Here is a 26313-nt window from a genome sequence, read left to right as displayed (position 1 = left end):
ATATCATGTACCATTACAACAGAAGAGGAGGGCATTCGGCCCTTCGCAGAGTCGCACAGCTGCCCAGCATGGAAACAGGCCCTTCAGCCCATCTATAATTGTATGACGGCTAGGATGGGGGAGGGACGGAGAGAGAGGGGAAGCGAGTGTTACTTGAAGTTAGAGAAATCAATATTATGCCGCTGGGCTGTAAGCTGCCCAAGCAAAATATGAGGTGCTGTTCCTCCATTTTGTGTGTCGTCCCACACTGATAGTGGAGGAGGCCCAGAACAGAAAGGAAGGTGTGCTTATGTACAGTATGGGGATAGTCTTGCTGAGATACATGCAAATAAATGTATTTCATTCTACCTGGCACACATGACAATAAAGAAACCATTGAACCATTGAAGTGGGACTTGTTGGGTTAACCGACTGAGTTAGCATGGATGAGTTGGGCCAAAGGGCCTGTGACCATGCTGGATAGCCCTATAACTATGATTCTATGCGGCTGGTCCCATTAAGTTTCTAATCACCGATTACCCCCAGGATACTGAAGGAAATAAAACCAAATGAGAATGTGATTTCGAGTTTCAAAGTTTATGAACAATTTTTTTTAATACACTGCCAAGACTATAATCGATTCTTAAGGTCTAGAATGATTTCTCGAGTTTCAGCAATAAATCATTTATGAAATATATACATTATAATGAGACGTGGTCCATGATATGAATTTCACAAGTGGGCAGATTTGATAATGTATGATCGAATTATGGCCGTGGTTTAATTGCAGGTACGAGGCTTTAAATTGCATCTCATCTACCCTCTGCACTCGTTTTCACCCTCCGTTAAATATTCTTGGCATAAGGTTGTTTGGAAAGGACTAGGATTTACAAAACAAAACACAGGCAATTAGGCCCAACCAAATTAGGCCGCACCAGGTCCTGCTCAACCCCCGAAGAGCTGAGGAGCCACCGTCGTTGAGGGACACAGGGCCGCGTGGTAGAAGCGCTCGGAGGGCCGTGCAGGCGGTTGCCAAACGCCGACAGGCAGCCCGCTGTGCAACCGGGAGGGTGCCTGCCCGAAGTGGGTCCGAGCCTCCCGCTCGTCACCGAAGACCAGAAACCGGAAGGAGGAGAGAGTCGTCGCCAGTGGCCGATGCTGGACAATGGGCCCAGAGGAGAATCGGGGTGGGGGGTGGTCTAACCTGCTGCGTCTTCAAGTTCGGCCCCCACCCCCGGGGGCATGAAGGCTGAAGACCTGGAGAGGATTGAAGGACGGCTCGCTGGCGATCCTAATGAGGTGATGGCCTCAAAGGGCCTTTATGGCCAGTTACAGCTGGCACTGTGTAAGATGCTGCCAAAATCTATTTCATATGGACCCGTTGGGCTGTTTCCATGCATGCGGTACGTAATTGGGGATTGTCTTCATGTACGGCAATAATCTCACTGATCTATATGCAAACAAATGTATATCACTGTTCCTTTGTGAAAGTAGCAATAAAAGAACCATTGGTCCATTGAACCAACTGGTACATGCTACGGCTTATGCTCCACTTTACCCTTTTGCCACTGACTTACCTCAGTTAATTAGTGTGGTTCTTTCCTGCCCTAGCCTGCTTCTCCCGAAAACATATATATTCAGTTTAGTTTAGAGTTACAGCGCAAAAACTCACGCTTCGACCCACCGAGTCTGCTTCGACCAGCGATCTACGCAAACCAACATTATCCTCCACACATTAGGGACAATTTAACCAAGCCAATTAACCTGCAACCTGTACGCCTTTGGAGTGTGGGGGGAAACTGAAGATCTCAGCTACAACCCACCCAGGTCGTAGTGGTAGAGTCGGTGCCTCACAACGCCAGATACCCAGGTTCGATCCTGACTATGGGTGATGTCTGCGGAATATGTATGTTCTCCCTGGGACTGCATGGGTTTTCTCTGGGTGCTTCAGTTTCCTCGCACATCCCAAAGATGTGCAGGTTTGTGGGTTAATTGGCTTATGTAAATTGTAGGATGAAACTAGTATGATCGGGTGATAGATGGCCGGTGTGGACACGGTGGGCCGAAGGGCCTGTTTCCATGCTGTATCTCTAAACTAGTGTTTCAAGAAGCCCACTCTTCAATTCCTTCTCAAAGGATGGTTTGAGATAAACAATAAATGCTATCCTTGATAATTAACAATATAGGGAGAATGATGCCAACATAGTGAGCAAGACAGAAAGCTCCAGGTTCTAGGCCGACTATGGCCATGACCAATACTTCACTGGAGCCTTGAAGTGTTTCATTAACAGAGCTGGTGATAAGATTGTTACGAGTCTGGTGAGAGGATTATTAAGGGATTGGACACGATAGATTCAGGGAAAATGTTCGCAATGTTGGGGGAGCCCAGAACCAGGGGCCACGGTTTAAGAATAAGGGGGAGGCCATTTAGAACTGAGATGAGGAAAAACCTTTTCACCCAGAGAGTTGTGAATTTATGGAATACTCTGCCTCAGAAGGCAGTGGAGGCCGATTCGCTGGATGCACTCAAAAGAGTTAGATAGAGCTCTTTGGGCTAGCGGAATCAAGGGATGTAGGGTGAAGGCAGGAACGGGGTACTTGATTGTAGATGATCAGCCATGATCACACTGAATGGCTGTGCTGGCTCGAAGGGCCTTATGGCCTACTCCTGCATCTATTTTTCTATGTAAGACACAGTGTCTCGACCCGAAACACCAACTATCCATCTGCCTTCACAGATGCTGCCTGACTCGAGACAAGACAACATCCAAGTCAAGAGGGTTTATTGTCATGTGTCCCTGATAGGACAATGAAATTCTTGCTTTGCTTCAGCACAACAGAACATAGTAGGCATTGACTACAAAACAGATCAGTGTGTCCATATACCATTATATACGTATATACTCCACTTGCCAAATACTTTAACTCCCCTTCCCATTCCCACACTGACCCTTCTGCTCTGTGCCTCCTCCTTTGTCAGAGTGAGACCACACGCAAAATGGAGTTACAGCACCTCATATTTCGCTTGGGCAGCTTACAAACCAGCGGTATGATATTGATTTCTCTAATTTTAAATAACCCTTGCATTCCCTCTCCCTCTCAGTCCCTCCCCCACCCTAGCCATCGTACTAGTTTCACTGTCGTTCTGTTGAGTTCCACCGTTTGTACAACTTGTTATCACCTTATCCACAGCCACCAATCAATTTGTTTGTGCGCGTGTTTGACTCCAAGACTGAGCCTGGAAAGATGCCAACACCAACAACGTCACAGACCCCACAGTGAAACCACTGGAGTTTGACCTCCAATGGCTAACCCTGAACAGAATCCGCACCCTCCATGTAAGAACAGCCCATCACTTGCATAAAATGAGGTTGACAGACATCCCTGCTTGCGACTGCAGACATCCAGATCAGACCATCCCACCACATCGTGAATGGCTGCTCACTGAGGCTTTTCCCTAGTGGTATCAAAGCCATCCACCCAGTACGTGATGCTGTCCTGGCCTGGGTGTCTACCCTTGATCTACAACTTTCGGTTGTGCACGCCGTACGCAAGAAGAAGACAGCCAATAATGGGCCGTTGTGGGCGTCACCTTTCCTTGCTCATCGTTGCTTTTTGCATATCTTTGCATATCTTTGCATATCATTCATTAATTCATTCATTCATTCATTCTGTGTACTGTCAATATCTCTAATTTTCCTTTCCCCTGACTCTCAGTCTGAAGAAGGATCTCGACCCAAAACATCTCCGGAGATGCAGGCTGACCTGCCGAGTTCCTCCAACTTTTTGTGTCTATCTGCTGCCTGACCCGATGGATTGCTTTAGCAGTCTGATTTTTGCTCCAGATTTCAGCGTCTGCAGTCCCTTGTGTCTCCAGGTGAGGCGATCTGAAGGCCATCTCGTCCTATCTCGTTAGCTGAAGGATTTCCTCAATTACACCACCGAGGCAAAACTGATTCATGAATGAATCATTTCATCACTGTAATCTTAATGTGTATAAAATGGCTTCTTGCTTGCACATAACAAATAATTCATTCTTTACAGATCATCTCTTCAGAGATGGGAAATTGATGATGTAAGCCCTTATGTTTTGGTTCCAACCCAGTAGAATGCTAATTAGATCTTTGGCAAATTCTAATAATGTCCGTGTTTAAATATTAATCTTACAGAATTTTCAAAAGAAAGTCTTATTTTAACTCACAGTCATCATACAGGCCCTTTGGCCCAAATCGTCCATGCACAGGACGTCACAGCACAGATACAGGCCCTTTGGCCCAAATCGTCCATGCTGACCAAGAAAGACAATGTCTACTGCCTTGTCATCGTCAACCTCCTTGGTTACTTCTTCAAAAACTCAAATCAATTTGTAAGACATGATTTTCCATTTACAACACCATGCTGACTATCCCTGCTCAGCTCATGTCCATTTAATGCACATATATCTTATCCCTCCAAATTCTCCCCAGTAACTTACCTACCACAGATGTTAGGCTCACTCGTCTATAGTTCCCAGGCTTTTCCTTGCAGCCCTTCTTGAATAAAGGTACAATTTTTGCCACCTTACAGTCATCGGACACTTCACTTGAGTCTAACGATGATTCATATATCTCAGCCAGGTCTTCTGCAAGCTCCCCACCGTGTCTTCAGATCTAATCAGGCCTGGAAGATTGTTCTCCCTTCATGTGCCTCAGGTCATCCTGCACCTCCTTGACCTTAATACAGACCAGCCTCAAGACATCTCAATATATTTGGCGTAGACCCTGTGTGTAGACAGCCCATCTGATAACACCACCTGCTATCCCTCGTCTCTGACTTCATGCTACACTGTCAGTCCCAATGGATGGCGTTGACCCAAATTGTTGACCATCCCTTTGCCTCCACAGATGCTGCCTGACCTGCTGAGTTCTTCCAGCAGATTATTTCTTGTTTGAGAACCAGATTTTCTTTTTGTAGTCTCATCATTTCACCAATCACCATTTTTAATCCCAAATCCTTTCATTAAAAAAAAATAGAAAATAGGTGTTGAAGTAGGCCATTTGGTCCTTCGAGCCAGCACCACCATTCAATATGATCATGGATGAACATCCAAAATCAGTACCCCGTTCCTGCTTTTTCTCCATATCCCTTGATTCCTTTAGCCCCAAGAGCTAAATCTAACTCTCTCTTGAAAACATCCACCGAATTGGCCTCAACTGCCTTCTATGGCAGAGAATTCTACATATTTACAACCCCCTTATTCTTAAACTGTAACCCCTGGTTCTGGACTCCTCCAACATGGGGAACATTTTTCCTGCATCTAGCCTGTCCAATCCCTTAAGAATTGTATATGTTTCTATAAGATTCCCTTTCATCCTTCTAAATTCCAGTGAATACAACTTCTAAATATATTTAATGACTTGAAGCAACACCTACTGTACCAGCTGCTAAGGTGAGTTCCCATCTCCAGTTCTTTAGCCCAGGTACCAGTTTAGCGACATGAACAAGTTTGCCACCATTTTCAACCCACTCATCAGCACCTCTCAAGCTTGATTAGGAAGAGGTAATAAATAACCGCATTCCCAATAATGCCCTCAACAAGTAAGTGAAATAAACTCGAGCTGAGCAATCGTTTTGCAAAGCTTGATCAGCTGTTCTATAAATTCAGGAGTGTTCTCACTGGCATTGAATCTTTCAAGTGAAAGTGGAGGGAATGAATTTGTAAATGAGTTGGGAATTATGCACAGGCTAAAAATCTCTGGAAAAATACACTGCTGAAGAAAGGTGGAATTTAGAGACATGGTTTCAGTTTAGTTTATCAGTTCAGTTTAGTTTATTGTCACTTGTACCGAAGTAAAGTGAAAAGTTTATTGTTGTGTGCTAACCAGCCATAGTCATACAGCAAGGAAACAGGCCCTTCTGCCCAACTCGCCCTTGCAGACCAAGATGCCCCATCTAAGCTAGTCCCATTATTTTTGACCCAAAATTTTCTAAACTTTTCCTATCTAAATTTAAAAAAAAAAATGTTGTTATTGTACCTGCTTTAACCACGTTACTTCTTGCAGCAGATTGTTACATCTACCCACTACCTTCTATGTGAAAAAGTTAACCCTCAGATTCCCAATAAATCATTCCTCTCTCATCCTAAACCAATGCCCTCTTGTTCATGACTCCCCCTACCCTGAGAAACTGTGCATTCACCCTATCCATTCCCTCATGATTTTATACACTTTTATAAGATCATCCCTCAGCCAATGAATAAAGTCCTAGCCTGCCCAATTTCTCCCTATAGCTCAGACCCTCAAGACCTGGCAACATACTCGTTGCTTTTTTTGCATCCATTCCAGCTTAATGGCTCCGTCCCTACAGCAGGGTGACCAAAACTGAACATAATACCGCAAATACGGCATCATCAATGGCTTTTCCAGCTGGAATTTAATGCCCCAATATCTATATTCAATTCCTTGACTGATGAAGGCCATGCACACAAAGCTCTTTTCACCATGATATCTACCTGTACAATCACTTTCAAGGAACGATGTACTTCATTCCTCTGCTCTACGATACTCCCCAGGGTTCTACTGTCCACTCCGAGAGTCCTGCCCTGGTTCGACTTCCCAAAATGCGACACCTCGCACTGATCATTAGCAATTCCTTGACCCACTGGTCTAGCTGATCTAGATCCTGCTGCAATTCTTGATAGCCATCTTCACTGTCTATGGCAGGACCTACTTTAGTGTGTAATCTGCAATCTTATCCAAAGGAAAGAGTGTAAGAAAGACTGTGGGGTGATTATGAACTAATCAACTATCAGTGGAGTGGGACGATGTAATTTGGTGTCCATTTACAAAACAGAACTGCAGAAACTAAGCAGCCTGTAAAACCACTGGAAGTATTTAAGAGGCAGAGGTGGTGCAGCGGTAGAGTTGCTGGCTTATAGCGCCAGAAACCTGGGTTCAATCCTGACACCGGGTCTGGGGTTTATATCTTTGGAGTGTGGGAGGAGTGTGGATGTCCAGGAGAAAACCCACGCAGGTCACGGGGAGAACGTACAAACTCCTTACAGACATCATCGTAGTTAGGTTAGAACCCAGATTTCGGGCACTGTAAGGCAGGAACTCTACTGCTGCGCCACTGTGCCTCCTGAGATGTAATGTCATAGTTGTACAAGACATTGGTGAAGCCGCACTTGGAGTATTACATTCAGTTTTGGTCACCCGGATATAAGAAATATGCCATTAACTGGAAAGGGTGCAGTGATAATTCACGAGACCATTGCCAGGATTCGAGGGCATGAGCTATAGGGAAAGGAGGGGCGTTCCTTGCAGCACAGGTGGCTGAGGGTTGACTTTATGGAGGTGTTTAAAATCAAGAGGGAAATCGATAGGGTGAACTGTTTTTTTTCTTCCAAGGTAGATGAATCAAGAATAAGAGGGCATTGACTTAAGGTGAGAGGTGAAAGATTTAATGGGAAACTGAGGGGAATCTTTTTCCTTCAGAGGGTGGTGGGTGTATGGAATAAGCAGCCAGAAGAAGTAATTGAGGCAGGTAGAATAACAATATTTGAAAGACATTTGGACAGGTTCGTAGATTAGAAAAGTTTGGAGTGATATGGGATGAGCTTAGAGGGGCCATTTTGGTTGGCGTAGTTGAGTTAGGCCGAAAGGCCTGTTTCTGTGTGTATGACTCTCTGACAGAATTGTGGCTTAATGGCAAATAATGATTGGGACTGTGAGCTATCAAGTTCCCCATTAAAACGTTGAGGTTGAGCTGCCCTTTAATTCCAATCCGTGTAGCATTAATCATTCATTGCAATGCAACATGCAATGAGAACACTCCAGAGACTCCATTTGCATTTTTGCAGTGGCCTGAATGAATATTGCATCTTGCCTTGAGGAACTAAAAAAAAATCTCGAGGGATTGTGGGGTAAGGGCAGGAGAGAGAGAGAGAGAGAGCGAGAGAGCGAGAGAGAGAGAGAGAGAGCTCTAAGAGAAGAGATGGCCGGGGGTAAGATGAAGATGTGAGTGGGAGGGACAGGCAGAAAGAGAGGAGAGAGGAGAAAAAGGAAGGAGGGTAGAGAGAGAGGGAGAGAGCCTAGAGGGAATAGAGAGAAGGCAAGATAGCGTGTGAGGGAGAAAGTGGGGAGGTGGGGAGAGATGATGTGGAGTGAAAGGACGACAGAAAAGGAAAAGGGAGGAAAAAAGGAAAGGTCATATGGTCATGTGATAGGAGCAGAATTAGGCCATTCGGCCCATCAAGTCTACTCTGCCATTCATTCATGGCTGATCTCTCTCTCTCCCTCCTAACTCCATTCTCCTGCCCTCTCACCCATAACCCTTGACACCCGTGCTAATCAAGAATCTATCAAAATTCTGAGGCTTTGACTTCTGGTGGAACCGTCCTCCCCACATCTGCTCTATCCAGGCCTTTCACCGCTCGGTGTTTCAATGAGGTCCCCCCTCGTCCTTCTGAACCCCAGCGAGTACAGGCCCAGCGCCGTCAAACGCTCATCGTCGGTTAACGGTTAACCCACTCTCTGCTGGGATCATTCTTGTAAAATAAGGGGATGGGGACAAAGGGAGGGAGAAGAGAAAGGGAGTAGCGTGAAGGAATGAGAACAGATATAGAGATCAGAATGAAAGCAACACAGTGTCAGATCCTGGGTTGTGGGAGCTGCAAGGCAGCGGCTCGACTGGTTGTGTCGCTGCGCATCACCCTGAAATAAAGAACAGAAGATGCTAGAAATGCTCAGCAGGTCAGGCGGCATCTGTGAAAAGGAAAGTAGAATTAATGTCTCAGGTTGAAGACCCACCCTCACAACCGGGGAAGGAAGGAAGCAAGTTGGTTTTAACTTGCAGAAAATGGAGGGGGAGCGATGGAAAATGCAATGAGAATTTCTGACAGGGTGAATGAATGCTGGCGAGCTGAAAAGTAAGCTGTAGAAGAAGTGGGTGGCACTCTCTCTTTTAAAGTTCTGCCCTCGAATCTTTGACATTTCCATCCAGGCAAACATGTTCTGACTGTCTACCCTATCCATGCCTCTGATATATTTTTTTAATATACTTCTATCGGGCTCCAAGGCTTTTACTTTGGTCTCTGTGGAGCCTGTTGAACCTCAGTGGACCTTCTTGTTACCTTTTCAAAAGACTCAAATCACTTTACTCAGCCACAACCTGCCCTCAACAGATCCAGACTGACTGGCCCGATGGACCTCCGTTTGTCTGGAGGAAGATTTATACTCGCTGCCCTTCAAATAATGGGCCCTCCACAGAGAGAGTTTGACAGAGGAGGAATCAGATGCAACTACTATGTTTAAGAGGCATTTAGACAGACATTTAAATAGGCAAGGTGTAGAAGAATGTGATCTAATGTGGCTAAATGGATAGGGCAGGTTTCGAGGGATATGGGCCAAACGTAGGCAGCTGGGACTAATGTAGATGGGACACGTTGGCTGGTGTAGGCAAATTGGGTCGAAGGGCCTGGTTCCACGCTGTAGGACCCTATGACTCTAAATGGGATTAGTGTTGATGGGCCAAAAGACCAGCATGGATATGATGGGCCAAATTCCAGTTTTCATGCCGTATGACTGACTCTATGACACCCAAGTTAAACTAACTTGAAGATAAAATGTGTAGGAAGGAACTGCAGATGCTGATTTAAACCGAAGATCGACACAAAAAGCTGGAGTAGAAATGGGTGACAATTTAGGTTCCTTTCTTTTAACTACAGGATAACAAATGCAATCCTCCAATCCCCATTTGATCAGAGATGATTAAGACATAATCTGCAGTTTGATTCCCTGCTTCTTTTAAACGTCTTGTATGTTTTTCATCTCGGCCTGGAGATTTATTCAGGCACAAAGAGACTAAGCCCCCTAATACTTCCACTTCGCCTCTGTATATCCCATTTCAGACACTTCCCCCTTCATTACAACTGTGGCATTAACGTTGTTTTTTAATGAAAACAACCATGGAGCATTGATTAAGAATCTGACACACATCCTCGGTTACCAGATAAACAATGCCTTTTTGGTCATTAATAAGTGCTATGTCTCATCTCACCCCACCCGCAGAAAGGCACCTTGAACGCTGCACAGTGACAGGGCTAAGGGTGATGGCAAGAGCCAAGACAAGAGTGTTTAATTGTCATATGTACCCAGAAAAGGAATAATGAAATTATTTCTTACTGCATTTCATTTTTACAGACATATCGAACGCAACAAAGGAACCAATAAATATACAATACATTATTTGTTATACCAGGCAAATCATAATAGTGCAAGCCAAAGTGCGTGGTGCAACCTCTGTCCTCCGAAGGTCATAGTCGTTTGGTGCTGAGGTGGGCTTGCGCTTAATGTTGAGCAAACAATCAAAGAGTCAAAGAGTCGTACAGCACAGACACAGGCCCTTTGGCCCAACTCATCCATTCTAACCACAATGGCCCTTTGATGTTAGTCCCATTTGCCCGTGTTTAGCCCATAATCTGTGGAATTTCATTGCCACACACGGCTGTGGAGGTTGGGTACTTTTAACGGTGGAGATTGACAGATTCTTGATCAGTAAGAGTGTCAGGGGTTATGGAAAGAAGGCAGGAGAATGGGATTGAGAAGGAAAGATAGATCAGTCATGAGCGAATGGCGGGGTAGACTTGATGGGCCAAATGGCCTAATTCTGCTCCTATAATTTATAATCCCTTTAAACCTTTCTTAACCATGTAACTGTCCAAACGCCCTAAATGTTACTATTGCACCTGCTTCAAAGATGTACAGGTTTTCAGGTTAATTGACTTGGTATCTATGTAAAAGTGTCCCTAGTGTGTGTCGGGTAGTGTTAATGTGCGGGCATCACAGGTCGGTGTGGACGCAGTAGGCTAAAGGGCCTGTTTCCCTGCTCTATCACTAAACTAAACTAAACTTCCTCTCGCAGCTCGTTCCATATACCCACCACCCACCGTGTGAAAAAGTTGCTTTTCAAGTTCTTACTAAATCTTTCCCCTCTCACTATACACCTATGTTCTCCAGTCCATCGATTCCCCAAACCCCCAAAAAGACTGCACATTCACCCTGTTTCCTTCATGGTATTGCAGGGGATGTAAGTCCCCTGGAGTGGGGCCTTACATCGCCGCCCGGCGCGGCTTTAAATGGCCGCGGGACTTGCTAGCGCCCGCCGAGGGCTCCAACACCAAGACCCGGAGCATGGCCTTGCATCGCACGGCGCGGCATTAATTGCCGCGGGACTTATTTACCATTTCCCGTCGGGGGCTTTGACTCTGACATCGGGAGGAGAATGAAGAGTGCAGGGGAGAGATAAGACTTTGCCTTCCATCACAGCGAGGAGGAGATGCGCTGTGATGATGTTTGTGTAAATTGTGTTGTGTCTTGGTTCTTTTTCTTGTGTGTTTGACTGCAGAAACCAAATTTCATTTGAACCTCAATGAGGTTAAAATGACAACAAATAAATTGTATTGTATTGTATTGTATATCTCTCTCATCACCCTTATTGATGACAAGGAGCAGGACCTGAGCACCAACAAGAACTTGTTTGCGCAGAAATATGTTGTATCACACCTGCCCTCCATCTCTAGGTACCTGAAGAACTGCAAAAATGTATTGTTGTTACCGTGAGAATTGTTGGAGGGATAGATCAAAGCACTGGAGTTGGAGGGAACCTGTACAGGACTTTATATCCAGGTAAAACCAAACCTACATTTGGGTTTGGATTTTCAGGTTTGGCTGACTGTTTTAGGCCATGCCCCACAGCAACTTCAGTGTACAATCATCACCTCCATGAAGAGGGGTATAAGTTTAGTTCTAAATGTCTGAAGGGTCTCGGCCTAAAATGTCACCCATTCCTTCTCTCCACAGATGCTGCCTGACCCGCTGAGTTACTCCACTTTTTTGTGTCTATCTGTTTAGAGGGATATCGGCGAAACACATTATCACAGCCCATAGTCAACATCGGGCTGTTTACATGATCATCGTTACTTTTTTGCATATCTTTCATTTATTTGTTCTATATCTCTCTATATCACCGTCTAAATCTCTCGTTTTCCTTTCTCCTGACTCTCAGTCTGAAGAAGTGTCTCGACTCGAAACATCACCTATTCCATGTCTCCAGAGATGCTGCCTGTCCCGCTGAGTTACTCCATCTTTTTGTGTCTATCTGTTTAAAGGGATATCGGCCAAACTCAGACAAATGGGACTGATCTAGATGGGGCACTTTGGTTGGCACGGATGAGTTGGGCCGAAGGGCCTGCATCCATGCAGTATCAACCCATGACTCTATGTTGAGCTAACACTTGGCAATTATCCAGACGAGTCCTCTTTCATATTGAACAAATAGATGTAACATTGTCCACACTTGAGTTTCCTGACACACGCCAACACTCCGAGGGTTTCATCACATTCCTGGCTTTTCTCCCGGAAGATTCTGGAATGATCGCTTTTGGCTTTCTATCGCCTAATTCGATTATTAAAGTTGATCCATAACTCACCTCCATCTTAACCACTTCTGTACTTCATTGTTCTTCCCATCAGCAAAGAGCAACACTTAATAATCCTGCTGTCCTCTCTCCATGCTCGACAAATTGACAGCCTTATTTCTCTCCGTGAATAATCTCATTTTTTTAAATCTCTCCAAGGTTTTGCAAATGTTTATTTTCATTTTTTTCTTCATAATCCACTGAGATCATTTTAATCCTGCTGTTAACCTATTACATTTCTGCAATACTCTTCAGTTTTTCATTACTAATCCTGCAGTTTCAATTCTAATCTCATTTAGCCTCTCAGCTAAAACCACTCAGTTGCCTCTCTTTCATTTAATCTGCACTTTGCGATCATTTTTTAAAATCACTCTGCTCTCTAAACCTCGATCCCATAGAACAATATTTTTTTTGACTAATCTCTTTAAAAAAAAAATGACCTAGTCTAGTTAAACGATTTGTTTTTGCTCTGGCGTTCTGTATCCTCGATGCATTATCCATTATCCATCTACCAATAGAGCATTTGCCCCATAGTGGGTGTGTAAGAGGCAAGAGGGAATAGTTTTAAGACGAAAGGCGGTAGAGGCAATCTAAGAGGGATTTTTGTTTTTATATAGAAGTTAGTTGGAGATTGGAATGTGCTGCATAAGGGGGTGGCAGAGGCAGATCACGTTTAGTGCCAGTACGCATATAACATGTGGCGCAGTGGCAGAGTTGCTGCCTTACAGCGCTAGAAGCCCAGGTTCGATCCTGACTATGGGTGCTGTTTGTACAGAATTTGTACATTCTCCCCGTGACCTGCGTGGGTTTCCTCCAGGAGCTCAGGTTTCCTCCCACACTCCAAAGACGTACAGGTGTGTAGGTTAATTGGCTTAGGTAAAATTGTAAATTGTCCCTAGTGTGCAGGATAGTGTTATGCCCCTGTCCCACTTAGGAAACCTGAACGGAAACCTCTGGAGACTTTGCGCCCCACCCAAGGTTTCCAATTCAATTCAATTCAATTCAATTCAATTCAACTTTATTGTCATTGCACAAATACGAGTACAGGTACAACGGAATGCAGTTCAGCGTCTGGTCATAGTGCAAGATAGTAGAAATAAAAATAAAAATACAAAATAAAAATACAAATAAAAGTAAAAATAGGATTAACAATGTGTGGACTGTGGATGAATTAAACTGGTACATAGGCAATAAATGTATACAAATGTATACACATGGGAGAGTCTAAACATAGCTAGCGACGGGACTCTGAGTTCAGCAGTATAATGGTGTTATTGAAAAAGCTGTTCCTCAGCCTGCTTGTGCAAGACCTGAGGCTCCTGTACCGCCTCCCTGATGGGAGGAGGGCAAATAGTCCATGGTTAGGGTGAGAGGGGTCCTTGATGATTTTCCCGGCCCGTCTCAGACACCGTTTTCGGTGGAGGGCATCCATGGCAGGGAGCGGGGCACCGATGATGTGCTGAGCGGTTTTCATCACCCGTTGCAGTGCCTTCCTGTCAGCTGTGGTGCAGCTGCTGTACCATACCGTGAAGCAGGTGGTCAGGATGCTTTCGATGGTACAGCGGTAGAAGTTGGACAGGATCTGGGGGGACAGGTGAACTTTCTTAAGCCTCCTCAGGAAGTAAAGGCGCTGCTGCGCCTTTTTGATCAGTTTGGTGGTATTGAGGGACCAGGACAGATCCTCTGAGATGTGTACCCCGAGGAATTTGTAGTTGGAGACGCGCTCCACCTCAGTCCCGTTTATGTGGATGGGGGTATGTCTGCCACCTCTGGTCTTCCTGAAGTCAACAATGATTTCCTTCCGTGAGGTTCCCGGAGGTTGCAGGTGGTTGCCGGAGGTTGCAGGTAGTGGAAGCTGGTAGGGAGACTGACAAAAACCTCCGGGAACCGCACGGAAACCTTGGGTGGGACGCAAAGTCTCCAGAGGTTTCTGTTCAGGTTTCCCAAGTGGGACAGGGGCATTAGTGTGCGGGGATCGCTGGTCAGCGCGGACTCGGTGAACTGAAAGGCCTGTTTCCACAATGTATCTCTAAACTAAACTAAACTAAATTAGACACCATGGAAACAGGCCCTTTGGTCCAACTTAGCCATGCTGGCCAAATTGCTTAATTGATCCACTCCCATTTGCCTGTGACTAGCCCATATCCCTCCAAGCCGTTGTTATCCATGTACCTATCCATTAAATGCCGATGTTGTACCCACCTCTATGACTTGCTCTGGCAGTTCATTTCATGTAGGCACCACACTATGTGAAATAGTTGTCCCTCAGCTTTCTATTAAATTGTTCCCATCCTACGTTAAATCTATGCCCTAACTGGGTCTCATCACCTTATCCACGTTCCTCATGATACATCTATGATTTCACACCTCAGCCTTACAGTATATGCTCCAGAAAAATAAGACCCAATCTATCTAACCTCACTATATAGTTCAAACCTTCAGGATTTAGCACCATCCCCGTGAATGTATACCCTTTCCAGTTAAATAACATCCTTCCTATAGCAGAGTGACCTGAACTGTATACAGTACCACAAATGTGACCTTCTTCAGTCTGTAGAAGTGCCCCGACCTGAAACGTTGCTCATCTATTCCAAAAGGAGGTGAGGCATGAAATGAACTGCCAGAGCAAGTTATAGAGGTGGGTACAGCTACAACACTTAAAAGATACTTGCATAGGTACATGGATAGCAAAGGATTGGAGGGATATGTGCAAGTGGCAGGCAAGTGGGAGTAATCAATTAAGCGATCTGGCCAGCATGGATAAGTTGGACAGAGCACGGCAAGTTTTAGGTGGTACAGGTGAGGGGAGGGGATTGACTCACAGAGGGTGGACGGAGGCCAGAGATGAAAAAGGAGAGAAACGGAATGAAATGTAAAGTCAGGGAGAGGGATATAGGTGGAACAGGTTGACCTCCAGCATATAGGTTAACAAAATATTTATTAGTCAACCACAATTACATTGTTCCCAAATTGCAACCACTGAAAGATGGAATTAATTGCATTTGCCTTCTTGGGTCGAACAATTCATCTGACTGGTTGCCATCATTGACCTTCAGTTCGTCGTCAGCCAAGCCAAGGGACTGCTCGTTTATCTGTTTTGACATTTCTCCTTATACCGCAGAGGGTGCCAAGTCTGCATATGGCCGACTGACTGGTGAAGATGTAAATCTATTTTTGTCAGGGATACAAATCTGTGTTATTAGGATCAAGTTTACATCAGTCTTTCCACCCCAGCACACTGATGCATGGCAGTGCTATCGCATCTGCAAGTATCAGAAAACTAGATGGACACAAAATGCCGGGGTAACTCAGCGGGGCAGGCAGCATCTCTGGAAAGGTCTGAAGAAGGGTCTCGACCCAAAATGTCACCCGCTCCTTCTACCTGGAGATGCTGCCCGCCCCACTGAGTTACTCCAGAATTTTGTGTCTATATTCGGTGTAAACCAGCATCTGCAGTTCCCTCCCATACGTATATCAGAAAACTAGGTTAAGCACCTCCTGCATTGAGCGACTCATGTTCTGACACCCCAAAGCCTTTCACAATCTGCAAGGCACATGTCAGGAGTGTGGAAACACTGGAGCCTGCAGATGCTGACATCTCGAGTGAAAAGCAAAGTGCTGGAGGAACACAGCAGGTCTTTGAGTCTGAAGAAAGGTCTCAAACCAAAACGTCACCTATTCCTTTTCTCCAGAAATGCTACCTGACCCGCTGAGTTACTCCAGCCTTTTGTGCCTATAGTCATAGAGTTGTATAGCATGGAACAGACCCTTTGGCCCAACATGCTGACCAAGATGCCCCATCCAAGCTAACCCCAATTAACAGCAATTTGCCCATGTCCTTGTGTACCTTTCCTCTCCATGGACATATCAAAATGTCTTTTAAATGTTGCTATTGTACCTGTTGCCACTTGGGTTCATGTATTTTCTCTCTCATTGTAAACATGTCCTCTAGTTTTTGATTGCCTGCCTACACAATGGGACAAATGCAGGAAAATGGGACTAGTTAGATGGGGCATCTTGGTTGGCGTGCATGTGTTTGGCAGGCATCGCTTTAAGGTGAATAGGAGAAAGTGTAAAGAAGATATGTAAGGCAAGCCTTTTAGACTGAAGGTGGTGGGTGCCTGGAATGCGCTGCCAGGGATGGTGATGAAGGCAGATATGATCGTTGTATTCTGAACAGGCATATGGATATGCAGGGAATGGAGGGTGTGAGCTGGCCAAGAAAATTGGTTTAGCTTAGCCTCAGGCTCGATGTGGACATTATGGGCCGAAGGGCCTGTTCCTGTGCTGTACTTTTCAAAGCTCCAGATCTTTCCTGTTTGAGGGACATATGTCCTTCTGATAGGACTTTCCAGAGCTTTGCTGGCAGATGGAATGATGCTGGTGTGCATGTAGCAAATTGCCATTGACTGCTCTACATCAATCTCGTTTTTAACTTTTTAGAGCTAACTGCACCTGCCATCAGAAATAAAAACACTGGGACTTTCATGGTTTTACTCTTTTCAGATACGTCTCCCCTCAGCCTCCTTTGCTCCAAGGAAACAGTCCCTAATAACAATCGCTCATCATGCTTTTAGTTCTCAGCTTGGCTTCATTCCAATAAAATCTCCCTGCATCTCTCCCAGTGCAGTCACATCAATCCTGTAGTGTAATATATAGTTCCTTTATTCAAACAGTAACAACGTCAGGCACTAATGCATTGATTGTGACAGATAAATCATAGTTTTAATGATCGTAGTACTACTTAGATTGTTTATGGCCAAACCTGAAATTTACAAGTGGATCCCGAGATATTTCACCTCCTGTTGGCACCACCTTCCCTAACTTCAAGGACAATAAAACCTGCCTGTCCCTTACCCAGACAGAAGGAACTGCAGATGCTGTCATCTGGAGTAACACACAAAGTACTGGAGGAACTCAACAGATCAGGCAGTATCTGTGGTGTGAATGAAGAAGGGTCCCAACCCAAAATGTAATCTGTCCATTCCCTCCACATATGCTGCCTGACTCGCTGAGTTCCTCCAGCACATTGTGGTTTGGCCCTTGCAATCAACAACCATTACCAGCATTTCAACCCAAATCTTCACCTTAACAGACTCAATCTCTTGATAAATACACTATTCATTAGGAAACGGGCATGAAAATAAATTTACAATATCTCACCTCATATTGTTTCACATGTGATGAATTAGTATGTTCTATAGTCTGTACTACATAGCCATTGTTCGGAGGAGGCGCTGTCCTGAACGGCTGCCTGTCCTGCAGCTGTCCGTTTTTTCCCCTTCTTTTTTATTATTTTTAGTACGTTAAATGTACAGTCAGGGGGTCTAAATCTTTTATGTGTGGGGGGTGGTGGGGGGGAAGGGGGAAACTGCTTTTCTAAGTCCCTACCTGGTTGGAGGGGTTGCCTTCCTCCGAGCAGCGTCTTCGACCTGTCCTCGCGGCCTACCAGCGGGTCCTGGAGCGACGTTTCCCTGAGGGGACCTGGCCAGAACATCAGCGTTGGCGGCGGCGCAGAACATCGGCTTTGGCGGCAGTGCAGCGCTGGAGCGCTATTGCGGAGCGGGCGATGCCTTTCCTGGGTCGCCGCGCTGGGACTCCAGTATGCTGGGACCGCCGAGAAAAAAACATCGTGGAGCCGCCAGCTGCGGAGCGGCCAGCTGCGACGTTTGAACTTTTTTGAACTTTTTTGAACTTACATCTCGCCGAGATCACCAGTGTGCGGAGCTCCGTCTGGCGTGGTCTGTTGGCTTGGAAGCCGCAGGCTCCGGTGGGAAGGCGGCCGTTCCTAGCACCTCAAGCTGCTGGGGGTTCTCCCGACGCCGGCGTACCATCACCCGGCGAGAACATCGGGCGCCATGGCGGCGACTGTGGAGGCCTCAATTGGGCCCGACTTTGGGTGGACAAGGTGGACAAGGGGATGGGGACTGGACTTTGTGCCTTCCCCCACAGTGGGAATCACTGTGGGGGGATGTTTTGGTGTTGAATTCTTTTATGAATACTGTGTTGTATTTTTTATTAGTGTGCTGCATGGACATCAGAATTTCCCCTGAATAAGGGGATTAATAAAGTATTTATTAATTATTATTAATCATCAATTAATTAATTATTTATTAATTAATTAATTATTAATCTTGCATAGACTAGTACAATGGAAGATTAATCAAACGTATTGCTGAGGGTCCAATTTGGTGCAGAAACATGTTCTCGAGGAACTGCAAGAAATTGCAGAGAGTTGTGGATGAAGCCCAGTTCATCACACAAACCAACCTCCCTTCCATTGACTCCATTTACACTTCACCCTGCCTCGACAAGGTCACCAGCGAATCTCACCCCGGTCACTCCCTCCTCTTCCCAGGGACGACAGATGGCACAATGGGCTAAGTGTTCGGCTGGCGACCGGAAGGTGGCCGGTTCGAATCCCGCTTGGAGTGCATACTGTCGTTGTGTCCTTGGGCAAGACACTTCACCCACCTTTGCCTGTGTGTGAATGTGTGTGAGTGATTGGTGGTGGTCGGAGGGGCCGTAGGCGCAGAATGGCAGCCACGCTTCTGTCAGTCTGCCCCAGGGCAGCTGTGTTCAAAGTAGCTTACCACCACCGAGTGTGACTGAGGAGTGAATGAATAATGCGATGTAAAGCGCCTTGAGTATTAGAAAGGCGCTATATAAATCCCATCCATTATTATTATTATTCCCTCTCCCATCAGGCAAAAGGTACAGAAGTGTGAAAACGCACACCTCCAGATTCAGGGGCAAGTTTCTTCCCAGCAGTTATCAAGCAACTGGACCATCCTATCCACAACTAGAGAGCAATCAAGAGCTACTATCTAACTCATTGGAGACCCTTGGACTGTCTTTAATTGGACTTTACTGCACTTTATCTTGTACTAAACGCTATTGCCTTTGTCATGTCTCGGTACATGGTGGGCGGCTCGATTGTGATCATGTACAGTCTATCTGCTGACTGGTTAGCGTGCACCAAAAGTTCTTCACTGTACCTCGCAGGCACGTGCCGTGAGTAATTACTCAGGGTAGGCAGCCAGTCGGCTTTAAAACAATCTTAAACCGCGCATGCCAGATTGTTCTCCTCTACGTAACCTGTCAGTCGACTTTTATAAAGTAATTTGTCTTCAAAAGCCATATCTCTTAATAAAGTACCGTATTTCCCGACAATGAAGATGCGCCTGCGTCAAAGACGCACCTCCATTTTGAGTTGTTAAATTTTGAAGAATGGCTGGCGGGACATAGAATTTCTCACGCTCAAAAAAATAAACAATAAAAAGTAACAATTCAATTTTCCCAAGGCATCGAAATCTCCTCCATTCTGAATTACTGAATGGGCAGGGGGGGGGTGGAGGGTGATGGCAGGTGGAGAGATGGTGAGAAAAATGGGAGCACACCGGGATAAGTTGAATCAGTTGTGAGCTTATTGAATGACAATAATAGTTCAAAGGACCAATTGGGGGAAGAGTTCCTTTCACAGTGTGCGGGGAGTCTGGCCCGGATCAGCGCGATCGAGGGACCAATTGAGGTTACTCGCGCTGACACAGGAGTAATCTCCACCGCCCACTGTCCTGTTATCCATCGCCCCTTGACCAACTCTTGAGCTGGTCCCCTCACTGTCCCGTCTACATTGAAAGACACGGACCGGGCAGTGAATGCCATGCAGTGTCACCCAGCGCAGCAAGTGAGGCCATGTCCTGCTCCCGGCGGCTGTCGGAATTTAAGGATCTGCGGGAAGCGGCTGACATGAGCGAGGCTGGCGAGTGGCAGGAGAGAGGTGTTCAGACAGAGAGTACTGCCAGAGGTGAGCGGGCCGGCAGAAGGCGCTGATGTGGCGGCTGGTTCTAGCGGCCGCTTGCAGCCACCTGAGCCACTTCCCTCCCTGACCACAATATGGTAGCTCTGCGTCCGGAGCGCCACGGCAGCGGTGAGTGAGTGAGTTGCTGGCATGATCCCCGACCACCTCCTTCTCAACGCTCCTGCCCTCCCCGCAACTTTACCCCTGGCCAGACTCCCCACACGCTGTGAAAGGAACTCTCTCCCCCCCCCCCCCCCCGCGGTGCTGTCCTTTTACAGCCGCTTCCCATCAGCTGCCCGCAATGAGGGATAGACTTGGCTATCGTTCTTGATGTTGCTGTACTAAGGGATAGCCAAGTCTATCTTTCTTGGCTAACAACCTAACCTTCGGCCTCCAAGACGCAGGTAAGTTTTTGTGCCTTATTTTGGGGTAAAAAATAGTGTCTTCATTGCCGGGAAATACGGTCTTTAAAAACATATGGCTCAAAGAAATGTACTTACCACATTATTTGTACACAAACTCCATTCTTCTCTCTTTGTTTCTGAAGATACTCTTAAGATAATGACAATCCATGTTTGAAAAACCTGCCAGGAAACTTGCGCTGCACATGCGTAGTAGGCTGCTGCACAGCACATGCACACAGTCCACGGTACAATGGCAGAATTTCAGCTGCCTTCAGCTCCCCTTGTCAATGAAGGCTTGAAGCAGCGTCGACGGCACGTGAACTGCACATACTTTTGCGTATTACATGTACAGCGGATGAAAGGCACAGGAGAATTATGCCTACCCAAGAGATCGATCTCTTAGGTAGGCATAATTCTCCCGTGCCTTTACTATTTATATTTAATAATTACCATTTTATAATTTTAGTCAGGATAGGCACCTTGCCTACCTTGACGGCACGTGCCTGGTACCTTGGTACACATGACAATAAACTAAACTAAACTAAACAAAACTAAACTAAACTAACAAACGAAACTAACTAACTAAACTAAACTAACTAAACTAGCCTAAACTAAACGAATCAAATTAAATTAAACTGAACTAAACTAAACTAACTAAACCAAACTCCCTGCTTCATTCAGGCAGATGATACAAATGCTTGAAAACACGCACCACCAGGTTCAAGAGCAGCCTCTTTCTTGCTTTTACCTGACTACTGAACAGGCCGCTTATAAGCTAGTGCGTATTCCCCATCTCTCCATTTTTTATATCTGCACTTTCTCTGCAGCTGCAGCATTAAATTCTGCCCTTCGTTTATTTTCTCTTTACCTCTGCACTACCAGGTGTACCCCGTGTGGTGTGATTTGCCTGAACAGCACGTAAATCACAGTCCTTCACTGTTTCTCGGTCCATGTGACAATAACAAACCTGTACCGATGTTGAGAGGTGCCGATCAGACAGTTATTGTGTTGTGTTATCTGTCATGTTATGGACAACATGTTTAACTCACAGTCAAAGGGTTGGGTGTTTAATTTATCCTGGCACTCCACTCTAGCGACAAGGGAAAGCTGATTGAGCTGTCAGAAGAACCACAGGTGAGATGTCAGGCTGAGTCCCTGTATATTCTCACAGGGATATACTTCATGGAAACAGGCCCTTTGGCCCAGCTCGTCAATGCCAACCAAAATGCCCATCCACACTACTCGCATTTGCTCACATTTGACTAATATCACTCTAACCCTTTTGTAAATTCCTGAACCTGTCTAAATGAATTTAAACACCGACATTGTACAGCTTCCTTTGGCAGTTTGTTCCAAAAAATTGCCCCTCAGATCTCTTTCAAGCCTTTCCCCTCTCACCTTAAATATAAAGTAATGCACAGGAACGAGTGGAGTAACGCATCTGGTAAGATTACCACCTAATTGTATATTATGTAGCTGGTGGTCCTTAGTAACAACACTGATAAACATCTACATTAACATCTTGGAACAGATGATATTCCCTGAATGGTAGGTTTTACTTAAGCTGAAAGGATCAAATTAATTGCATCCATGAAATAAATGGAAGCTAAATCGCATTTATTCCACAATCACAATCTTCTTTTCCGCTTCCAGCTACATATAAACTGCATTAAAACCTTTAATATTGGGTGAAGATAATCTGTTATCGGTGAACATTTATACAGGTGTTTGTGTAGGAAGGAACTGCAGATGCTGGTTTAAACTGAAGATAGGCACAAAGTGCTGGAGTAACTCAGTGGGTCAGGCAGAATCTCTGGTGAAAAAGGATGGGTGAAATTTCCCGGAATGTCATCCACCCTTTTTCTCTAGAGATGCTGCCCGACCCACTGAGTTACTCGAACATTTCTATGTTGTTGCATTTGGTTCCTGCAAACAGATGGCACTAGAGACCATCCATGTATACAGACATGTGAACTAGGAGTAGCAGTAGGCCACTCGGCCCCTCCAGCCTGACCCGCCTTTCACAAAGATCAAGAGGGATCTAATTATATCCTCAACCTGTAATAACCTTTCATCGTGTTTGTTAACAAATCTACCCACCTCTGCCTTAACAATGCTTTAAAAGGATCAGCTTCCATGACCATTGATAGGACACATGACTGTCTGAGGGGAACTAATTTGCCTGTCCTCTCCCTTATTTTTAAACAGAAACCATTCCCACAATCAAAGGCTCCTTTGGGAGTCCTGATCATCTGGCACAGTGAGCTTGTCATGCCTTCAAAGGTTGGTCAGTTTGCTCCACCTTCTTTATCCTGAGGGAAGTTTCAAATATACATCAAATTGGGCTGCTTACAACCCAACAGTATGAACATGGAAGGTACACAAAATTGCTGGGGAAACTCAGCGGGTGCAGCTGCATCTATGGAGCGAAGGAAATAGGCGACGTTTCGGGCCGAAACCCTTCTTCAGACTGATGGGGGGTGGGAGAAAGAAGGAAAAGGGGAGGAGGGGGAGGAGCCCGAGGGCGGGCGGATGGGAGGGTGGGAGGAGACAGCTAGAGGGTTAAGGAAGGGGAGGAGACAGCAAGGGCTAGCAAAATGGACATGGAATTCTCCAATTTCTAGTCATTGTTTCCCTGCTCTCGTTCCCCTCCCCCCACCCACCCCTAGCACAGCATTTAGTGTTGCTTCTCCATAGCTCCAGCAACCCAGGTTCAATCCAGACTTCCCGTACTGTCGGTGTGAAGTTTGCTCGTTCTCCCTGTTACCGCCTGGGTTTTCCCGGGGTGCTCCGGTTTCCTCCCACATCCCAAAAAGCCTGCTGGTAGATTGGATGGCTGCTGCAGTTTACACCTGGAGCAGGTTAATCACAAAACTAGTCAAGGGGAAAGAATGGTAGCAAAGTGAGGGAGACTAAATTACATAGGCAAGAGGGAACTAAAGGAGATGGCTGATGGGATTGCTCCCCTGAGAGCTAGCCTGTACCCGAAGGGCTGAATGGCCATCATCTGTGTCATTGTGATTATAAAATGAAAGAAAAAAAATGCTTAGCCAGTCTTCATCATTGCTCTTTGTGAAACCTTTGTAATATGCCTGGTGGCTGCATCATTAAGGTTAAGAGGAACAAATGGGGGAATTAGGTGCTTTCTGCTGCTGCCCTGAAAAAGGATCTCGACCAGAAATGTCACCCATTCCTTCTATCCAGAGATACTGCCTGTTTTGCTGAGTTACTCCAGCATGTTGTGTCCATCTTCTACTCGGTGGCACAGCGGTAGAGTTGCTGCCTTATAAACATTTGCAGCGTCAGAGACCTGGGTTCGATCCCAACCACAGGTCTGTACGGAATTGTACATTCTCCCCGTGACCTGCCTAGGTTTTCTCCGCGATCTTCGGCTTCCTCCCACACTCCAAAGACGTACAGGTTTGTAGGTTAATTGGCTTGGTACAAGTGTAAATTGGCCCTAGTGTGCGTAGGATAGTGTTAATGTGCGGGAATTGATGGTCGGGGCGGACTCGGTGGGTTGAAGGGCCTGTTTCTGCGCTGTATCTCTAAACTAAACTAAACTAAAAATAAGATCTTGTTCATGTTATTTTTGGCCTCAATTCCTTTTCGCTGTCTGGTCTCCATAATCCTGAATTCCTCAGTCCAAAAGTCCATCTACGTAAGGTATAAAACCTCTCTTAGAGAAGTACTACCTACTCTCCATTTTGAGTGATTAACCTATTTACCTGAAGCTTTTCCACCCATTAATGGAATAATCTGCTGGGAAAACCTATTTTCAGCATCTCACCTGTGAAGCTCCTTTGAAATCTTGCATTTTTTCAATGAGAACATCTCCCATTTAAAACAAATGACCTAGTTCCACCCTATCTGTTCAATTATCCCTCAAATACAGATTCCAGTATTATTCTGGTGCACAACGACTGCCAGATAACCATACCTTTCCAGGGTGGCACAGTGGTGCAGCGGTAGAGTTGATGCAAGGACATAGGTTGATTGGCTTCTGCAACTTGTAAACTGTCCGTAGTTTGTAGGATAGTTCTAGTGTACGGGGTGATCGTTGGTCAGGGCAGACTAGGTGTGCCAAATGGGTATGTTTGCATTCTGTATCTCTGAAGTCTAAACAAGGAAACTGTAACTGGAGGTGGTACTCCAGGTGAGGACTTACCAACTCTCTATGCAGTTGCTGTAGAGGTTTGAGGGTGTAGACTATGGGATAAATGCAGGCAAATGGGACTAGTTTGGTCAGCATGGACAAGGTGGGCCGAAGGGCCTGTTTCCATGCTGAATGGCTCTATGAACCTATCGCCTCCCTGCTTCCAGCTCTCTTGCAATGAAGACAACAGTTCAATTGTCTTCTTAATCACTTCTTGGTAACGTTGTGTTTCTCATAACCAGATCACTCTGAATGCAGAGACTTTATTAAGTTTCACGCTATTTATAATCTGTTCCTTTCTATTCTTTCTATCAAGTAAATAATCTTACATTTGCCCACTGGCCTTTATGCCCAGTCACTGAACATATTTGAATTAATTAATAAACTCAGTATTTTAGTCACAATTTACATTTTCATCTTTCTCAGTATCAGCGGAGATATAATATGTGTGGCCTAATTCCTACTAATTAATTAATATAGATTATAAATAACTGAACCCAGTGCTGATTCCTGTGGCACTCCACTGTTTACAGCTTGCCAATATGAATATGACCTTTTTTATATTTATCCTTTGCTATCTTTCTGTTAACTAAACCAATTTAAATGCTAATCTGTCAGGTTCAACCCCATGTGCCCTTACTTTGTGCAATGTCATTTTATGAGACACTTTATCAAATACTTTTAGAAAATCCAGATACATTACACACGGCTCCCCTTTATCTGTCCTGCTGGCTACATCCTTTCAGCAATTTTTTTAAAGCAAATTTTCCCTAACGACCAGGTTCAGGAATAGCTACTTCACCACAGCCATCAGGCTATTAAACTTGGCTCGGACAAAACTCTGAACATTAATAAACATTATCTGTTTATTTGCACTTTATCAGTTTATTTATTCATGTGTGTATATATTTATATAACGGTATATGGACACACTGATCTGTTCTGTAGTCATGCCTACTATGTTCTGTTGTGCTGAAGCAAAGCAAGAATTTCATTGTCCTATCAGGGACCCATGACAATAAACTCTCTTGAATGTTGAACCTTGAATCCACCTCATCCTATTTGTTTTTCTTATGCTCAGTTAACACTTTCTTGAGAATGGGTTTATCCAGACTACCAATGCATCATAATCTACTTTAAATTTCAAAGATGTAATGGGAGTCATGGAATCACACACTGCGGAAACAAGTCCTTTGGCCAAGCTCATCCAGATCGATCAAGATGCCCCATATAAACTCGTCCCATATACCTACGTTTGTCACATCTCTCTTTAAGCCTTTACTCTGCATCTGTCTAAATGTATTTTAAATGCTGTTTGTCAGATCTGCCTCAACTACTTCTTTTGGCAACTTGTTCCATATAACCACCACCTTCTGTGTGAAAAGGTTGCTCCTCAGATTCCTACTAAATCTCTCCCATCTCGCCTCAACCCGTGCCCTCTGGTTCTTGATTACCCCTGCCCTGGGAAAAAGTTTCATTTTTTCTATCATGCATTTACTATCCATTCCCCTCATGC

At 45.2% G+C, this 26313-nt stretch overlaps 1 protein-coding gene across 1 annotated transcript in view; it reads right to left on the bottom strand.

Annotated features, from left to right (window-relative positions):
- syt9 (synaptotagmin 9) overlaps window positions 1-26313 on the bottom strand; it is a 78582-nt gene that overhangs the window by 46583 nt on the left and 5686 nt on the right. The gene's annotated exons all lie outside the window — the stretch shown is intronic.

This window comes from Amblyraja radiata, chromosome 20 (assembly GCF_010909765.2).
Source record: "Amblyraja radiata isolate CabotCenter1 chromosome 20, sAmbRad1.1.pri, whole genome shotgun sequence".
Taxonomy (NCBI): domain Eukaryota; kingdom Metazoa; phylum Chordata; class Chondrichthyes; order Rajiformes; family Rajidae; genus Amblyraja; species Amblyraja radiata.
The sequence above is the reverse complement of the archived record's forward strand: the minus strand, read 5'-3'. Positions and strand labels throughout refer to the sequence as shown.